Raw genomic sequence first — 17664 nt, 5'->3', positions numbered from 1 at the left:
CTGCTGTCCCTGGAAAGGCTCAAAGCACGAACTATTAGAGGAGTAACTCCTCTTATAAATAAGTCGACATTTTGCCTTTTGTATTCAATATCGATGCAATTTCTGTGTTTCATCGTTGATTTGAACGTCCAAGGGATACAGTAAACCTGCAAAGGTGCATCGGAATCTAATACTGCTATCCCAGGAAAGGCTCAAAGCACGAACTATTAGTAGAGTTACACCTCTTGAAAGTAAGTCGACATTTTGCCTCTTGTATTCAATTTCGATGCAATTTCTGTGTTTTATCGTTGATTTGAAGGTCCAAGGGATACAGTAATCCTACAATGGTGCATCGGAATCTAATATTGCTGTCGCAGGAAAGGCTCAAAGCACAAATTATTAGAAGAGTTACTCCTCTTATAAATAAGTCGACATTTTGCCCTTTGTATTCAATATCGATGCAATTTCTGTGCTTCATCGTTGATTTGAAGGTCCAAGGGATACAGTAAACCTGCAATGGTGCATCGGAATCTAATACTGCTGTCCAAGGAAAGGCTCAAAACACGAACTATTAGAGGAGTAACTCCTCTTATAAATAAGTCGACATTTTGCCTTTTGTATTCAATATCGATGCAATTTCTGTGTTTCATCGTTGATTTGAACGTCCAAGGGATACAGTAAACCTGCAAAGGTGCATCGGAATCTAATACTGCTATCCCAGGAAAGGCTCAAAGCACGAACTATTAGAAGAGTTACACCTCTTGAAAGTAAGTCGACATTTTGCCTCTTGTATTCAATATCGATGCAATTTCTGTGTTTCATCGTTGATTTGAAGGTCCAAGGGATACAGTAATCCTGCAATGGTGCATCGGAATCTAATATTGCTGTCGCAGGAAAGGTTCAAAGCTCAAATTATTAGAAGAGTTACTCCTCTTATAAATAAGTCGACATTTTGCCTTTTGTATTTAATATCGATGCAATTTCCGTGTTTCATCGTTGATTTGAAGGTCCAAGAGATACAGTAAACCTGCAATGGTGCATCGGAATCTAATACTGCTGTCCCAGGAAAGGCTCAAAGAACGAACTATTAGAAGTGTTACTCCTCTTGTAAATAAGTCGACATTTGCCTTTTGTATTCAGTATCGACGCAATTTCTGTGTTTCATCGTTGATTTGAAGGTCCAAGGGATACAGTAATCCTGCAATGGTGCATCGGAATCTATGACTGCTGTCCCAGGAAAGGCTCAAAACACGAACAATTAGAAGATTTACTCCTCTTATAAATAAGTCGACATTTTGCCTTTTGTATTCAATATCGATGCAATTTCCTTGTTTCGTCGTTGATTTGAATGTCCAAGAGATACAGTAAACCTGCAATGGTGCATCAGAATCTAATACTGCTGTCCCAGGAAAGGCTCAAAGCAAGAACTATTAGAAGAGCTACTCCTCTTATAAGAAAGTCGACATTTTGCCTTTTGTATTCAATATCGATGCAATTTCTGTGTATCAACGTTGATTTGATGGTCCAAGGGATACAGTAATCCTGCAATGGTGCATCGGAATCTAATATTGCTGCCCCAGGAAAGGCTCAAAGCACGAAATATTAGAAGAGTTACTCCTCTTTTAAATAAGTCGACATTTTGCCTTTTGTATTCAATATCGATGCAATTTCCGTGTTTCATCGTTGATTTGAAGGTCCAAGGGATACAGTAAACCTGCAATGGTGCATCGGAATCTAATACTGCTGTCCCAGGAAAGGCTCAAAACACGAACTATTAGAAGAGATACTCCTCTTAGATGTAAGTCGACATTTTCCTTTTTGTATTCAATATCGATGCAATTTCTGTGTTTCATCGTTGATTTAAAGGTCCAAGGGATACAGTAAACCTGCAATGGTGCATCGGAATCTAATATTGCTGTCCCAGGAAAGGCTCAAAGCACGAACTATTAGAAGAGTTACTCCTCTTGTAAATAAGTCGACACTTTGCCTTTTGTACTCAATATCGATTCAATTTCCGTGTTTCATCGTTGATTGGCAGGTCCAAGGGATACAGTAAACCTGCAATGGTGCATCGGAATCTAATATTGCTGTCCCAGGAAAGGCTCAAAGCACGAACTATTAGAAGATTTACTCCTCTTGTAAATAACTCGACATTTTGCCCTTTGTATTCAATATCGATGCAATTTCCGTGTTTCATCGTTGATTTGAAGGTCCAAGGGATACAGTATACCTGCAATGGTGCATCGGAATCTAATACTGCTGTCCCAGGAAAGGCTCAAATCGCGAATTATTAGAAGATTTACTCCTCTTATAAATAAGTCGACATTTTGCCTTTTGTATTCAATATCGATGCAATTTCTGTGTTTCATCGTTGATGTGATGGTCCAAGGGATACAGTAATACTGCAATGGTGCATCGGAATCTAATACTGCTGTCCCAGGAATGGCTCAAAGCACGAACTATTAGAAGAGTTACTCCTCTAATAAATAAGTCGACATTTTGCCTTTTTTATCCAATATCGATGCAATTTCCGTGTTTCATCGTTGATTTGAAGGTCCAAGAGATACAGTAAACCTGCAATGGTGCATCGGAATCTAATACTGTGTCCCAGGAAAGGCTCAAAGCACGAACTATTAGAAGTGTTACTCCTCTTGCAAATAAGTCGTCATTTTGCCTTTTGTATTCAGTATCGACGCAATTTCTGTGTTTCATCGTTGATTTGAAGGTCCAAAGGATACAGTAAACCTGCAATGGTGCATCGGTATCTAATACTGCTGTCCCAGGAAAGGCTCAAAGCACGATCTATTAGAAGAGTTACTCCTCTTATAAATTAGTCGACATTATGCATTTGGATTCAATATCGATGCAATTTCTGTGTTTCATCGTTGATTTGAAGGTCCAAGGGATACAGTAAACCTGCAATGGTGCATCGGAATCTAATATTGCTGTCCCAGGAAAGAATCAAAGCACGAACTATTAGAAGAGATACTTCTGTTGTAAATAAGTCGACATTTTGTCTTTTGTATTCAATATCGATGCAATTTCCGTGTTTCATCGTTGATTTGAAGGTCCAAGGGATACAGTAAACCTGCAATGGTGCATCGGAATCTAATACTGCTGTCCCAGGAAAGGCTCAAAACACGAACTATTAGAGGAGTAACTCCTCTTATAAATAAGTCGACATTTTGCCTTTTGTATTCAATATCGATGCAATTTCCGTGTTTCATCGTTGATTTGAAGGTCCAAGAGATACAGTAAACCTGCAATGGTGCATCGGAATCTAATACTGCTGTCCCAGGAAAGGCTCAAAGAACGAACTATTAGAAGTGTTACTCCTCTTGTAAATAAGTCGACATTTGCCTTTTGTATTCAGTATCGACGCAATTTCTGTGTTTCATCGTTGATTTGAAGGTCCAAGGGATACAGTAATCCTGCAATGGTGCATCGGAATCTAATACTGCTGTCCCAGGAAAGGCTCAAAGCACGAACAATTAGAAGATTTACTCCTCTTATAGATAAGTCGACATTTTGCATTTTGTATGCAATATCGATGCAATTTCCATGTTTCATCGTTGATTTGAATGTCCAAGAGATACAGTAAACCTGCAATGGTGCATCAGAATCTAATACTGCTGTCCCAGGAAAGGCTCAAAGCACGAACTATTAGAAGAGCTACTCCTCTTATAAGAAAGTCGACATTTTGCCTTTTGTATTCAATATCGATGCAATTTCTGTGTATCAACGTTGATTTGATGGTCCAAGGGATACAGTAATCCTGCAATGGTGCATCGGAATCTAATATTGCTGCCCCAGGAAAGGCTCAAAGCACGAAATATTAGAAGAGTTACTCCTCTTTTAAATAAGTCGACATTTTGCCTTTTGTATTCAATATCGATGCAATTTCCGTGTTTCATCGTTGATTTGAAGGTCCAAGGGATACAGTAAACCTGCAATGGTGCATCGGAATCTAATATTGCTGTCGCAGGAAAGACTCAAAGCACAAATTATTAGAAGAGTTACTCCTCTTATAAATAAGTCGACATTTTGCCTTTTGTATTCAATATCGATGCAATTTCTGTGTTTCATCGTTGATTTGAAGGTCCAAGGGATACAGTAAACCTGCAATGGTGCATCGGAATCTAATACTGCTATCCCAGGAAAGGCTCAAAACACGAACTTTTAGAAGAGATACTCCTCTTAGATGTAAGTCGACATTTTCCTTTTTGTATTCAATATCGATGCAATTTCTGTGTTTCATCGTTGATTTAAAGGTCCAAGGGATACAGTAAACCTGCAATGGTGCATCGGAATCTAATATTGCTGTCCCAGGAAAGGCTCAAAGCACGAACTATTAGAAGAGCTACTCCTCTTATAAGAAAGTCGACATTTTGCCTTTTGTATTCAATATCGATGCAATTTCTGTGTATCAACGTTGATTTAATGGTCCAAGGGATACAGTAATCCTGCAATGGTGCATCGGAATCTAATATTGCTGCCCCAGGAAAGGCTCAAAGCACGAAATATTAGAAGAGTTACTCCTCTTTTAAATAAGTCGACATTTTGCCTTTTGTATTCAATATCGATGCAATTTCCGTGTTTCATCGTTGATTTGAAGGTCCAAGGGATACAGTAAACCTGCAATGGTGCATCGGAATCTAATATTGCTGTCGCAGGAAAGACTCAAAGCACAAATTATTAGAAGAGTTACTCCTCTTATAAATAAGTCGACATTTTGCCTTTTGTATTCAATATCGATGCAATTTCTGTGTTTCATCGTTGATTTGAAGGTCCAAGGGATACAGTAAACCTGCAATGGTGCATCGGAATCTAATACTGCTGTCCCAGGAAAGGCTCAAAACACGAACTATTAGAAGAGATACTCCTCTTAGATGTAAGTCGACATTTTCCTTTTTGTATTCAATATCGATGCAATTTCTGTGTTTCATCGTTGATTTAAAGGTCCAAGGGATACAGTAAACCTGCAATGGTGCATCGGAATCTAATATTGCTGTCCCAGGAAAGGCTCAAAGCACGAACTATTAGAAGAGTTACTCCTCTTGTAAATAAGTCGACACTTTGCCTTTTGTACTCAATATCGATTTAATTTCCGTGTTTCTTCGTTGATTGGAAGGTCCAAGGGATACAGTAAACCTGCAATGGTGCATCGGAATCTAAAATTGCTGTCCCAGGAAAGGCTCAAAGCACGAACTATTAGAAGATTTACTCCTCTTGTAAATAAGTCGACATTTTGCCCTTTGTATTCAATATCGATGCAATTTCCGTGTTTCATCGTTGATTTGAAGGTCCAAGGGATACAGTAATCCTGCAATGGTGCATCGGAATCTAATACTGCTGTCCCAGGAAAGGCTCAAAGCACGAACAATTAGAAGATTTACTCCTCTTATAAGAAAGTCGACATTTTGCATTTGTATTCAATATCGATGCAATTTCCATGTTTCATCGTTGATTTGAATGTCCAAGAGATACAGTAAACCTGCAATGGTGCATCAGAATCTAATACTGCTGTCCCAGGAAAGGCTCAAAACACGAACTATTAGAAGAGCTACTCCTCTTATAAGAAAGTCGACATTTTGCATTTGTATTCAATATCGATGCAATTTCTGTGTATCAACGTTGATTTGATGGTCCAAGGGATACAGTAATCCTGCAATGGTGCATCGGAATCTAATATTGCTGCCCCAGGAAAGGCTCAAAGCACGAACTATTAGAAGTGTTACTCCTCTTGCAAATAAGTCGTCACTTTGCCTTTTGTATTCAGTATCGACGCAATTTCTGTGTTTCATCGTTGATTTGAAGGTCCAAAGGATACAGTAAACCTGCAATGGTGCATCGGTATCTAATACTGCTGTCCCAGGAAAGGCTCAAAGCACGAACTATTAGAAGAGTTACTCCTCTTATAAATAAGTCGACATTATGCATTTGGATTCAATATCGATGCAATATCTGTGTTTCATCGTTGATTTGAAGGTCCAAGGGATACAGTAAACCTGCAATGGTGCATCGGAATCTAATATTGCTGTCCCAGGAAAGAATCAAACACGAACTATTAGAAGAGATACTTCTGTTGTAAATAAGTCGACATTTTGTCTTTTGTATTCAATATCGATGCAATTTCCGTGTTTCATCGTTGATTTGAAGGTCCAAGGGATACAGTAAACCTGCAATGGTGCATCGGAATCTAATATTGCTGTCCCAGGAAAGGCCCAAAGCACGAACTATTAGAAGAGTTACTCCTCTTGCAAATAAGTCGACACTTTGCCTTTTGTACTCAATATCGATTCAATTTCCGTGTTTCATCGTTGATTGGCAGGTCCAAGGGATACAGTAAACCTGCAATGGTGCATCGGAATCTAATATTGCTGTCCCAGGAAAGGCTCAAAGCACGAACTATTAGAAGATTTAGTCCTCTTGTAAATAAGTCGACATTTTGCCCTTTGTATTCAATATCGATGCAATTTCCGTGTTTCATCGTTGATTTGAAGGTCCAAGGGATACAGTATACCTGCAATGGTGCATCGGAATCTAATACTGCTGTCCCAGGAAAGGCTCAAATCGCGAATTATTAGAAGATTTACTCCTCTTATAAATAAGTCGATATTTTGCCTTTTGTATTCAATATCGATGCAATTTCTGTGTTTCATCGTTGATGTGATGGTCCAAGGGATACAGTAATACTGCAATGGTGCATCGGAATCTAATACTGCTGTCCCAGGAAAGGCTCAAAGCACGAACTATTAGAAGAGTTACTCCTCTAATAAATAAGTCGACATTTTGCCTTTTGTATCCAATATCGATGCAATTTCCGTGTTTCATCGTTGATTTGAAGGTCCAAGAGATACAGTAAACCTGAAATGGTGCATCGGAATCTAATACTGTGTCCCAGGAAAGGCTCAAAGCACGAACTATTAGAAGTGTTACTCCTCTTGCAAATAAGTCGTCATTTTGCCTTTTGTATTCAGTATCGACGCAATTTCTGTGTTTCATCGTTGATTTGAAGGGCCAAAGGATACAGTAAACCTGCAATGGTGCATCGGTATCTAATACTGCTGTCCCAGGAAAGGCTCAAAGCACGAACTATTAGAAGAGTTACTCCTCTTATAAATAAGTCGACATTATGCATTTGGATTCAATATCGATGCAATTTCTGTGTTTCATCGTTGATTTGAAGGTCCAAGGGATACAGTAAACCTGCAATGGTGCATCGGAATCTAATATTGCTGTCCCAGGAAAGAATCAAAGCACGAACTATTAGAAGAGATACTTCTGTTGTAAATAAGTCGACATTTTGTCTTTTGTATTCAATATCGATGCAATTTCCGTGTTTCATCGTTGATTTGAAGGTCCAAGGGATACAGTTAACCTGCAACGGTGCATCGGAATCTAATACTGCTGTCCCAGGAAATGCTCAAAACACGAACTATTAGAGGAGTAACTCCTCTTATAAATAAGTCGACATTTTGCCTTTTGTATTCAATATCGATGCAATTTCCGTGTTTCATCGTTGATTTGAAGGTCCAAGAGATACAGTAAACCTGCAATGGTGCATCGGAATCTAATACTGCTGTCCCAGGAAAGGCTCAAAGAACGAACTATTAGAAGTGTTACTCCTCTTGTAAATAAGTCGACATTTGCCTTTTGTATTCAGTATCGACGCAATTTCTGTGTTTCATCGTTGATTTGAAGGTCCAAGGGATACAGTAATCCTGCAATGGTGCATCGGAATCTAATACTGCTGTCCCAGGAAAGGCTCAAAGCACGAACAATTAGAAGATTTACTCCTCTTATAAATAAGTCGACATTTTGCATTTTGTATGCAATATCGATGCAATTTCCATGTTTCATCGTTGATTTGAATGTCCAAGAGATACAGTAAACCTGCAATGGTGCATCAGAATCTAATACTGCTGTCCCAGGAATGGCTCAAAGCACGAACTATTAGAAGAGCTACTCCTCTTATAAGAAAGTCGACATTTTGCCTTTTGTATTCAATATCGATGCAATTTCTGTGTATCAACGTTGATTTGATGGTCCAAGGGATACAGTAATCCTGCAATGGTGCATCGGAATCTAATATTGCTGCCCCAGGAAAGGCTCAAAGCACGAAATATTAGAAGAGTTACTCCTCTTTTAAATAAGTCGACATTTTGCCTTTTGTATTCAATATCGATGCAATTTCCGTGTTTCATCGTTGATTTGAAGGTCCAAGGGATACAGTAAACCTGCAATGGTGCATCGGAATCTAATATTGCTGTCGCAGGAAAGACTCAAAGCACAAATTATTAGAAGAGTTACTCCTCTTATAAATAAGTCGACATTTTGCCTTTTGTATTCAATATCGATGCAATTTCTGTGTTTCATCGTTGATTTGAAGGTCCAAGGGATACAGTAAACCTGCAATGGTGCATCGGAATCTAATACTGCTATCCCAGGAAAGGCTCAAAACACGAACTTTTAGAAGAGATACTCCTCTTAGATGTAAGTCGACATTTTCCTTTTTGTATTCAATATCGATGCAATTTCTGTGTTTCATCGTTGATTTAAAGGTCCAAGGGATACAGTAAACCTGCAATGGTGCATCGGAATCTAATATTGCTGTCCCAGGAAAGGCTCAAAGCACGAACTATTAGAAGAGTTACTCCTCTTGTAAATAAGTCGACACTTTGCCTTTTGTATTCAATATCGATTCAATTTCCGTGTTTCTTCGTTGATTGGAAGGTCCAAGGGATACAGTAAACCTGCAATGGTGCATCGGAATCTAATATTGCTGTCCCAGGAAAGGCTCAAAGCACGAACTATTAGAAGATTTACTCCTCTTGTAAATAAGTCGACATTTTGCCCTTTGTATTCAATATCGATGCAATTTCCGTGTTTCATCGTTGATTTGAAGGTCCAAGGGATACAGTAATCCTGCAATGGTGCATCGGAATCTAATACTGCTGTCCCAGGAAAGGCTCAAAGCACGAACAATTAGAAGATTTACTCCTCTTATAAATAAGTCGACATTTTGCATTTTGTATCCAATATCGATGCAATTTCCATGTTTCATCGTTGATTTGAATGTCCAAGAGATACAGTAAACCTGCAATGGTGCATCAGAATCTAATACTGCTGTCCCAGGAAAGGCTCAAAGCACGAACTATTAGAAGAGCTACTCCTCTTATAAGAAAGTCGACATTTTGCATTTGTATTCAATATCGATGCAATTTCTGTGTATCAACGTTGATTTGATGGTCCAAGGGATACAGTAATCCTGCAATGGTGCATCGGAATCTAATATTGCTGCCCCAGGAAAGGCTCAAAGCACGAACTATTAGAAGTGTTACTCCTCTTGCAAATAAGTCGTCATTTTGCCTTTTGTATTCAGTATCGACGCAATTTCTGTGTTTCATCGTTGATTTGAAGGTCCAAAGGATACAGTAAACCTGCAATGGTGCATCGGTATCTAATACTGCTGTCCCAGGAAAGGCTCAAAGCACGAACTATTAGAAGAGTTACTCCTCTTATAAATAAGTCAACATTATGCATTTGTATTCAATATCGATGCAATTTCCGTGTTTCATCGTTGATTTGAAGGTCCAAGGGATACAGTATACCTGCAATGGTGCATCGGAATCTAATACTGCTGTCCCAGGAAAGGCTCAAATCGCGAATTATTAGAAGATTTACTCCTCTTATAAATAAGTCGATATTTTGCCTTTTGTATTCAATATCGATGCAATTTCTGTGTTTCATCGTTGATGTGATGGTCCAAGGGATACAGTAATACTGCAATGGTGCATCGGAATCTAATACTGCTGTCCCAGGAAAGGCTCAAAGCACGAACTATTAGAAGAGTTACTCCTCTAATAAATAAGTCGACATTTTGCTTTTGTATCCAATATCGATGCAATTTCCGTGTTTCATCGTTGATTTGAAGGTCCAAGAGATACAGTAAACCTGCAATGGTGCATCGGAATCTAATACTGTGTCCCAGGAAAGGCTCAAAGCACGAACTATTAGAAGTGTTACTCCTCTTGCAAATAAGTCGTCATTTTGCCTTTTGTATTCAGTATCGACGCAATTTCTGTGTTTCATCGTTGATTTGAAGGGCCAAAGGATACAGTAAACCTGCAATGGTGCATCGGTATCTAATACTGCTGTCCCAGGAAAGGCTCAAAGCACGAACTATTAGAAGAGTTACTCCTCTTATAAATAAGTCGACATTATGCATTTGGATTCAATATCGATGCAATTTCTGTGTTTCATCGTTGATTTGAAGGTCCAAGGGATACAGTAAACCTGCAATGGTGCATCGGAATCTAATATTGCTGTCCCAGGAAAGAATCAAAGCACGAACTATTAGAAGAGATACTTCTGTTGTAAATAAGTCGACATTTTGTCTTTTGTATTCAATATCGATGCAATTTCCGTGTTTCATCGTTGATTTGAAGGTCCAAGGGATACAGTAAACCTGCAATGGTGCATCGGAATCTAATACTGCTGTCCCAGGAAATGCTCAAAACACGAACTATTAGAGGAGTAACTCCTCTTATAAATAAGTCGACATTTTGCCTTTTGTATTCAATATCGATGCAATTTCCGTGTTTCATCGTTGATTTGAAGGTCCAAGAGATACAGTAAACCTGCAATGGTGCATCGGAATCTAATACTGCTGTCCCAGGAAAGGCTCAAAGAACGAACTATTAGAAGTGTTACTCCTCTTGTAAATAAGTCGACATTTGCCTTTTGTATTCAGTATCGACGCAATTTCTGTGTTTCATCGTTGATTTGAAGGTCCAAGGGATACAGTAATCCTGCAATGGTGCATCGGAATCTAATACTGCTGTCCCAGGAAAGGCTCAAAGCACGAACAATTAGAAGATTTACTCCTCTTATAAATAAGTCGACATTTTGCATTTTGTATGCAATATCGATGCAATTTCCATGTTTCATCGTTGATTTGAATGTCCAAGAGATACAGTAAACCTGCAATGGTGCATCAGAATCTAATACTGCTGTCCCAAGAATGGCTCAAAAGCACGAACTATTAGAAGAGCTACTCCTCTTATAAGAAAGTCGACATTTTGCCTTTTGTATTCAATATCGATGCAATTTCTGTGTATCAACGTTGATTTGATGGTCCAAGGGATACAGTAATCCTGCAATGGTGCATCGGAATCTAATATTGCTGCCCCAGGAAAGGCTCAAAGCACGAAATATTAGAAGAGTTACTCCTCTTTTAAATAAGTCGACATTTTGCCTTTTGTATTCAATATCGATGCAATTTCCGTGTTTCATCGTTGATTTGAAGGTCCAAGGGATACAGTAAACCTGCAATGGTGCATCGGAATCTAATATTGCTGTCGCAGGAAAGACTCAAAGCACAAATTATTAGAAGAGTTACTCCTCTTATAAATAAGTCGACATTTTGCCTTTTGTATTCAATATCGATGCAATTTCTGTGTTTCATCGTTGATTTGAAGGTCCAAGGGATACAGTAAACCTGCAATGGTGCATCGGAATCTAATACTGCTGTCCCAGGAAAGGCTCAAAACACGAACTATTTGAAGAGATACTCCTCTTAGATGTAAGTCGACATTTTCCTTTTTGTATTCAATATCGATGCAATTTCTGTGTTTCATCGTTGATTTAAAGGTCCAAGGGATACAGTAAACCTGCAATGGTGCATCGGAATCTAATATTGCTGTCCCAGGAAAGGCTCAAAGCACGAACTATTAGAAGAGTTACTCCTCTTGTAAATAAGTCGACACTTTGCCTTTTGTACTCAATATCGATTCAATTTCCGTGTTTCTTCGTTGATTGGAAGGTCCAAGGGATACAGTAAACCTGCAATGGTGCATCGGAATCTAATATTGCTGTCCCAGGAAAGGCTCAAAGCACGAACTATTAGAAGATTTACTCCTCTTGTAAATAAGTCGACATTTTGCCCTTTGTATTCAATATCGATGCAATTTCCGTGTTTCATCGTTGATTTGAAGGTCCAAGGGATACAGTAATCCTGCAATGGTGCATCGGAATCTAATACTGCTGTCCCAGGAAAGGCTCAAAGCACGAACAATTAGAAGATTTACTCCTCTTATAAATAAGTCGACATTTTGCATTTTGTATCCAATATCGATGCAATTTCCATGTTTCATCGTTGATTTGAATGTCCAAGAGATACAGTAAACCTGCAATGGTGCATCAGAATCTAATACTGCTGTCCCAGGAAAGGCTCAAAGCACGAACTATTAGAAGAGCTACTCCTCTTATAAGAAAGTCGACATTTTGCATTTGTATTCAATATCGATGCAATTTCTGTGTATCAACGTTGATTTGATGGTCCAAGGGATACAGTAATCCTGCAATGGTGCATCGGAATCTAATATTGCTGCCCCAGGAAAGGCTCAAAGCACGAACTATTAGAAGTGTTACTCCTCTTGCAAATAAGTCGTCATTTTGCCTTTTGTATTCAGTATCGACGCAATTTCTGTGTTTCATCGTTGATTTGAAGGTCCAAAGGATACAGTAAACCTGCAATGGTGCATCGGTATCTAATACTGCTGTCCCAGGAAAGGCTCAAAGCACGAACTATTAGAAGAGTTACTCCTCTTATAAATAAGTCAACATTATGCATTTGGATTCAATATCGATGCAATTTCTGTGTTTCATCGTTGATTTGAAGGTCCAAGGGATACAGTAAACCTGCAATGGTGCATCGGAATCTAATATTGCTGTCCCAGGAAAGAATCAAACACGAACTATTAGAAGAGATACTTCTGTTGTAAATAAGTCGACATTTTGTCTTTTGTATTCAATATCGATGCAATTTCCGTGTTTCATCGTTGATTTGAAGGTCCAAGGGATACAGTAAACCTGCAATAGTGCATCGGAATCTAATACTGCTGTCCCAGGAAAGGCTCAAAACACGAACTATTATAGGAGTAACTCCTCTTATAAATAAGTCGACATTTTGCCTTTTGTATTCAATATCGATGCAATTTCTGTGTTTCATCGTTGATTTAAAGGTCCAAGGGATACAGTAAACCTGCAATGGTGCATCGGAATCTAATATTGCTGTCCCAGGAAAGGCTCAAAGCACGAACTATTAGAAGAGTTACTCCTCTTGTAAATAAGTCGACACTTTGCCTTTTGTACTCAATATCGATTCAATTTCCGTGTTTCATCGTTGATTTGAATGTCCAAGGGATAAAGTAATCCTGCAATGGTGCATCGGAATCTAATATTGCTGTCACAGGAAAGGCTCAAAGCACAAATTATTAGAAGAGTTACTCCTCTTATAAATAAGTCGACATTTTGCCTTTTGTATTCAATATCGATGCAATTTCCGTGTTTCATCGTTGATTTGAAGGTCCAAGAGATACAGTAAACCTGCAATGGTGCATCGGAATCTAATACTGCTGTCCCAGGAAATGCTCAAAGAACGAACTATTAGAAGTGTTACTCCTCTTGTAAATAAGTCGACATTTGCCTTTTGTATTCAGTATCGACGCAATTTCTGTGTTTCATCGTTGATTTGAAGGTCCAAGGGATACAGTAATCCTGCAATGGTGCATCGGAATCTAATACTGCTGTCCCAGGAAAGGCTCAAAGCACGAACAATTAGAAGATTTACTCCTCTTATAAATAAGTCGACATTTTGCATTTTGTATCCAATATCGATGCAATTTCCATGTTTCATCGTTGATTTGAATGTCCAAGAGATACAGTAAACCTGCAATGGTGCATCAGAATCTAATACTGCTGTCCCAGGAAAGGCTCAAAGCACGAACTATTAGAAGAGCAACTCCTCTTATAAGAAAGTCGACATTTTGCCTTTTGTATTCAATATCGATGCAATTTCTGTGTATCAACGTTGATTTGATGGTCCAAGGGATACAGTAATCCTGCAATGGTGCATCGGAATCTAATATTGCTGCCCCAGGAAAGGCTCAAAGCACGAAATATTAGAAGAGTTACTCCTCTTTTAAATAAGTCGACATTTTGCCTTTTGTATTCAATATCGATGCAATTTCCGTGTTTCATCGTTGATTTGAAGGTCCAAGGGATACAGTAAACCTGCAATGGTGCATCGGAATCTAATATTGCTGTCGCAGGAAAGACTCAAAGCACAAATTATTAGAAGAGTTACTCCTCTTATAAATAAGTCGACATTTTGCCTTTTGTATTCAATATCGATGCAATTTCTGTGTTTCATCGTTGATTTGAAGGTCCAAGGGATACAGTAAACCTGCAATGGTGCATCGGAATCTAATACTGCTGTCCCAGGAAAGGCTCAAAACACGAACTATTAGAAGAGATACTCCTCTTAGATGTAAGTCGACATTTTCCTTTTTGTATTCAATATCGATGCAATTTCTGTGTTTCATCGTTGATTTAAAGGTCCAAGGGATACAGTAAACCTGCAATGATGCATCGGAATCTAATATTGCTGTCCCAGGAAAGGCTCAAAGCACGAACTATTAGAAGAGTTACTCCTCTTGTAAATAAGTCGACACTTTGCCTTTTGTATTCAATATCGATTCAATTTCCGTGTCTCATCATTGTTTGGAAGGTCCAAGGGATACAGTAAACCTGCAATGGTGCATCGGAATCTAATATTGCTGTCCCAGGAAAGGCTCAAAACACGAACTATTAGAAGAGTTACTCCTCTTGTAAATAAGTCGACATTTTGCCCTTTGTATTCAATATCGATGCAATTTCCGTGTTTCATCGTTGATTTGAAGGTCCAAGGGATACAGTAAACCTGCAATGGTGCATCGGAATATAATACTGCTGTCCCAGGAAAGGCTCAAATCGCGAATTATTAGAAGATTTACTCCTCTTATAAATAAGTCGACATTTTGCTTTTTGTAATCAATATCGATGCAATTTCTGTGTTTCATCGTTGATATGATGGTCCAAGGGATACAGTAATACTGCAATGGTGCATCGGAATCTAATACTGCTGTCCCAGGAAAGGCTCAAAGCACGAACTATTAGAAGAGTTACTCCTCTAAAAATAAGTCGACATTTTGCCTTTTGTATTCAATATCGATGCAATTTCCGTGTTTCATCGTTGATTTGAAGGTCCAAGAGATACAGTAAACCTGCAATGGTGCATCGGAATCTAATACTGCTGTCCCAGGAAAGGCTCAAAGCACGAACTATTAGAAGTGTTACTCCTCTTGCAAATAAGTCGACGTTTTGCCTTTTGTATTCAGTATCGACGCAATTTCTGTGTTTCATCGTTGATTTGAAGGTCCAAGGGATACAGTAAACCTGCAAAGGTGCATCGGTATCTAATACTGCTGTCCCAGGAAAGGCTCATAGCACGAACTATTAGAAGAGTTACTCCTCTTATAAATAAGTCGACATTATGCATTTGGATTCAATATCGATGCAATTTCTGTGTTTCATCGTTGATTTGAAGGTCCAAGGGATACAGTAAACCTGCAATGGTGCATCGGAATCTAATATCGCTGTCCCAGGAAAGAATCAAAGCACGAACTATTAGAAGAGATACTTCTGTTGTAAATAAGTCGACATTTTGTCTTTTGTATTCAATATCGATGCAATTTCCGTGTTTCATCGTTGATTTGAAGGTCCAAGGGATACAGTAAACCTGCAATGGTGCATCGGAATCTAATACTGCTGTCCCAGGAAAGGCTCAAAGCATGAACTATTAGAAGAGTTACACCTCTTGTAAATAAGTCGACATTTTGCCTTTTGTATTCAATATCGATGCAATTTCTGTGTTTCATCGTTGATTTGAAGGTCCAAGGGATACAGTAATCCTGCAATGGTGCATCGGAATCTAATATTGCTGTCGCAGGAAAGGCTCAAAGCACAAATTATTAGAAGAGTTATTCCTCTTATAAATAAGTTGACATTTTGCCTTTTGTATTCAATATCGATGCAATTTCTGTGTTTCATCGTTGATTGTAAGGTCCAAGGGATACAGTAAACCTGCAATCGTGCATAGGAATCTAATACTGCTGTCCCAGGAAAGGCTCAAAGCACGAACTATTAGAAGAGTTACTCCTCTTAGATGTAAGTCGACATTTTGCCTTTTGTATTCAATATCGATGCAATTTCTGTGTTTCATCGTTGATTTGAAGGTCCAAGGGATACAGTAAACCTGTAATGGTGCATCGGAATCTTATATTGGTGTCCCAGGAAAGGCTCAAAGCACGAACTATTAGAAGAGTTACTCCTCTTGTAAATAAGTCGAAATTTTGCCTTTTGTATTCAATATCGACGCAATTTCTGTGTTTATCGTTGATTTGAAGGTCCAAGGGATACAGTAAACCTGCAATGGTGCATCGGTATCTAATACTGCTGTCCCAGGAAAGGCTCAAAGCACGAACTATTAGAAGAGTTACTCCTCTTATAAATAAGTCGACATTATGCATTTGTATTCAATATCGATGCAATTTCTGTGTTTCATCGTTGATTTGAAGGTCCAAGGGATACAGTAAACCTGCAATGGTGCATCCGAATCTAATACTGCTGTTCCAGGAAAGGCTCCAATCACGAACTATTAGATGAGTTACACCTCTTGTAAATAAGTCCACATTTTCCTTTTGTGTTCAATATCGATGCAATTTCTGTGTTTCATCGTTGATTTGAAGGTCCAAGGGATACAGTAATCCTGCAATGGTGCATCGGAATCTAATATTGCTGTCGCAGGAAAGGCTCAAAACACAAATTATTAGAAGAGTTACTCCTCTTATAAATAAGTCGACATTTTGCCTTTTGTATTCAATATCGATGCAATTTCTGTGTTTCATCGTTGATTTGAAGGTCCAAGGGATACAGTAAACCTGCAATCGTGCATCGGAATCTAATACTGCTGTCCCAGGAATGGCTCAAAACACGAACTATTAGAAGAGTTACTCCTCTTAGATGAAAGTCGACATTTCGCTTTTTTTTATTCAATATCGATGCAATTTCTGTGTTTCATCGTTGATTTGAAGGTCCAAGGGATACAGTAAACCTGCAATGGTGCATCGGAATCTAATATTGCTGTCCCAGGAAAGGCTCAAAGCACGAATTATCAGAAGAGTTACTCTCTTGTAAATAAGTCGACATTTTGCCTTTTGTATTCAATATCGATTCAATTTCCGTGTATCATCGTTGATTTGAAGGTCCAAGGGATACAGTAAACCTGCAATGGTGCATCGGAATCTAATATTGCTGTCCCAGGAAAGGCTCAAAGCACGAACTATTAGAAGAGTTACTCCTCTTGTAAATAAGTCGACGTTTTGCCTTTTGTATTCGATATCGATTCAATTTCCGTGTTTAATCGTTGATTTGAAGATCTAAGGGACACAGTAAACCTGCAATGGTGCATCGGAATCTAATATTGCTGTCCCAGGAAAGGCTCAAAGCACGAACTATTAGAAGAGTTACTCCTGTTGTAAATAAGTCGACATTTTGTCTTTTGTATTCAATATCGATGCAATTTCTGTGTTTCATCGTTGATTTGAAGGTCCAAGGGATACAGTAATCCTGCAATGGTGCATCGGAATCTAATACTGCTGACCCAGGAAAGGATCAAAGCACGAACTATTAGAAGAGTTACTCCTCTTATAAATAAGTCGACATTTTGCCTTTTGTTTTCAATATCGATTCAATTTCCGTGTTTCATCGTTGATTTGAAGGTCCAAGACATACAGTAAA

The sequence above is a fragment of the Schistocerca cancellata genome, chromosome 4 (genome assembly GCF_023864275.1).
Source record: "Schistocerca cancellata isolate TAMUIC-IGC-003103 chromosome 4, iqSchCanc2.1, whole genome shotgun sequence".
Taxonomy (NCBI): domain Eukaryota; kingdom Metazoa; phylum Arthropoda; class Insecta; order Orthoptera; family Acrididae; genus Schistocerca; species Schistocerca cancellata.
Note: the sequence above shows the minus strand (reverse complement) of the source record.